At 36.4% G+C, this 3,654-nt stretch overlaps 1 pseudogene; it reads right to left on the reverse strand.

Annotated features, from left to right (window-relative positions):
- Positions 1-1,446: 1,446 nt before the first annotated feature.
- LOC143587199 (protein LIFEGUARD 2-like) lies at positions 1,447-3,401 on the reverse strand (annotated as a pseudogene).
- Between the last annotated feature and the right edge of the window lie 253 nt (positions 3,402-3,654).

The raw sequence follows: 3,654 nt of genomic DNA on the forward strand, positions 1-3,654 counted from the left end.
TTCGTTTACCGAGGGATATTCTTTGATCATGTCAACCGCCGTTGCGTAACTGCCAGTCATAAAGGCATTGATTGGGAATGTTCTGGAGTTCAGTGGGAGTTGTATGTAGTCAAGATGAGATTCTGTACTCTTACATTAAAATGTAACAGTTAGACATATTGGCGCCCTCGTTGACTCAAACTGGTAAAGTGTGAGGCCTCACTCAAACTAACTGTGTGTTTGATTGGACCACTTTGACTCTGTATCGAGAACTACAATAATTGAACAATATATGAGATTGATATGATCCATGTCTCATTGTTCAATTGATGTCTTATACAGAAAGGATAGATGACAACGATTACTATAAATTCATTATCTTGCAATAAGGTATTCCAAGATACTTTGGTTATGAATTTAAAATGTCATATTCGGTTGGGGACAGCTATGTGTAGCTAGAACGCCTCTGGCTATTAGCGTTGTGATACTTGACCCAAATCCGTCCAAGTGGGAGACTGTTGGACTTAATGGTCGGTTCGGGTCAAGTCAACGCGACCAACCCGAATACGACCCGGTATGAGTTACACCGTGGGTTAACGAAATATATAAGCGCATTTAAATGTTAATTGGGCTCGACACGAAAGACTAGATGGACCGGAAGATGGTTAAAGGCTTTATTTGGTTAATTGGGCTCAAGCCCAATTGGTTTAATTTGATTAAACCCTAATAAAGCTTCTATATATAAGATATGATATTATTATTATATTAGAGATATACCAAAAACATCTAAACCCTAGCAGCCATGTTTTCCGGCGCCGAATTCCGGTAATCGTTTTTCCGGCAACAAATTCCGGCCGCCGGAATCTTGCATTAATCATCTTCTCCGGCCATTCAATAGCATACCACCACCGTATTGACCACTGGTGCTGTTCCCGGCTTCCATCCGTCCTCTTACAGTACGGTTCCGGACAACCTCGGTTTTCCGGCGAGTACCTTTTTGGCCGCCACCACCTTGTGTCACCACTAATCACCACCGCCGCTAGTGTATAGCATTCGGTGCTGCCGTTCTGTGTTGTTACAAGCTAGTTGCTGCAAGATCCGACGAGCCGCCCCCGCATTCCGCCGCTGTCCGCCGCCGAAGGTGATTGCTGGGTTGAGCCGCTGCCGCCTTCCGCCGCCGGAAGTGATTGCTGGGTTGTTTTTTGTGTCCAAGTCTAGCATTTTCGTTAATCCCTCGGTGTCTTCCCGGTTTGTGTATAACCGAGGTATATCGACAAACCTTAACTATGGTTGTTTATTTACTCGTTTATTCGTACTCGTATTGTTGTAATCGGATCCGGTTTCGGGTTTCGGTTCGTTTTATTTTGTCTTATATCCGCTGCGTTTTGTTGTTCGTTTATGAGTTTGATTATTAATATGGATTAATAATTATCGAAACGAAATTATTGATAAAACTGGTCAAATAGTTTATCCGTTTTTGTTTCGGACCACTGTTGAAACCCAACAGTAAGCACACAAGATTATAGCAGAAAGACTAGCGTATATCATCATGTTAAACTTCACCAGACAAAAGAATATCTGCCAATGCCAAAATATTAAAGCAAGCAAATTAAAGCCTAAAACATGTACGTACTTATTATATACCTAATAATGTGCAAGTGGAATGTGTGTATCATGTGTTATCTTAATATATATGTGAACACTATAAATATTTTCAATACACTTTTCACTAGAGTTTTTACAGTGTGCTTATCTTAATGTGAACACTATATCAGTAACTGTACCTTGATATGTGTCGTTTGGTCTTTAAACTTAATAGTTTTATATACATACCATATATCTAATTTGAAAATATATGTATGGTTTTATATTATTTTCTTAAATTTAAGGGCAAAACTGTGACGTACTGACGAATAAGATATAGTTACTAACCTGAATGATGGGGGCTACGATAAGCACCGTAACAACACCGCATAAGATAAAAGCCCAAAACTCGTAACCTTTCCTTGCCGCCCAAAATGTGAATAACAAGAGACTCACAACCACCGCCGATGTTAGAATAATAGCTTCCAAAACGACCCTCACTGCAATAATTTACATGATTGTGTTAAATTCAGCAATGTTTGAAGACGCTTTATGCATGATAAGCACCGTAACATTTAACAACAACGCATAAGAAAAAGGCCCATAACAGCTCGTGTGTATAGGCCTGTAAACGAATAGTTCACTGAACATTCGGTTTGTTTACAAGCCTACGTATATATAATATCATGTAAGGAAAAAAGCATTAAACCGATGGATCATCATATCTTCGACTTACCGCTAGTGAAGGCACATGCCATGCCAACACCAAAAGAAATACCAAAGGTGAAGATCCCTAGTAACACATAGTTCACAGGATGTCGCTCAGCGTAGCAATACAACGGCCATATAGCTGCACACCAACACAAACATCTTTAATACACACACACACTATATATATATATATATATATATATATATATATATATATATATATATATATATATATATATATATATATATGGAGAGATTTCAAATGAGAACCACTTTGAGTTTTAAGAACTCGAAAGAACTCAACGTAACAAATTTTTTTTGAATTTTTTTTACACATACATAATATATGTATGTTACATATACGTAAAAATATTACAGGATTTTTTACGCACCGAGTCGACTTATTACATATGTGTAACGGACGTTTAATTGTGTAATCACTATACATATTTATTATTTCTCGTACTTTAATTTTTTAATCACATTTAATCTCAATCATATAATCTAATCTATTTAATTAAATGTGTGATCCAGAATGAAGTTCTTAAAACTCAACAAGGTTCTCAAAATATCTATCTCCTATATATATATATAGGGGTCGGTTATAGTAAAAAGAGATAGTTTTGTAGGAAGAGTAAGAATAGATCTAAGCCCTTGGATCTAGGATCTAGTGGTTAAGATTAGTAGTTTCAAAAATACCAAATAGTTTCCTAGGAACTAGGATTTAGTCTACGTAGTTCCCTAAATAGGCTCACATAGTTTCCTAACTCTAAATTTTATATCCTTCCTACTCTTCCTACAAAACTATGTATTTTTATTTTAACCATTTTCTATATATATATATAATCATATTAATTAAATACAAATTAAATTAACATACTAATAAACGGAGAAAGGATGATAAGAGCATAACAAGTGTATCCAGTGGTGGTGGTCGTCATGAAGGTGACAAGGGGGTGACATGAGACGACTGCAGCACCAACAGCCGTGGTGAAGAGTAGTTGCATGGCCACGATGGAGTATACCTAACAGATAAACGACCATCGATGTTCTGGAGAGTACTCCGGAATTGGTGGATCACTTGACCCTGACTCGATGTCGCTTTTTAATAAGGATTGATCCGACATTGTGTTATTATGGGGAATTTTAGATGGAAACGAATGAGGGAATTATTGGAGTTGTGATGAGTTGAACACTTGAAGCTGCTTAATATATAACCTTTGATCTAAGTTTATTTTAATATATATATTTACGACTTCTAGGAAGTTTAATAATTGCATGTTTCTAGTCAATCTTTTAAAAGTTTATATCTTCCACATATTTTTCAATGTAATGTCTAGATCTAAGATTATGCATTTTAAATATAAAAATTAAAGAAGC

The sequence above is a fragment of the Bidens hawaiensis genome, unplaced genomic scaffold, assembly GCF_021521415.1.
Source record: "Bidens hawaiensis isolate Kalapana, Puna unplaced genomic scaffold, B.hawaiensis_p1.1 tig00035222_1, whole genome shotgun sequence".
Lineage (NCBI taxonomy): Eukaryota > Viridiplantae > Streptophyta > Magnoliopsida > Asterales > Asteraceae > Bidens > Bidens hawaiensis.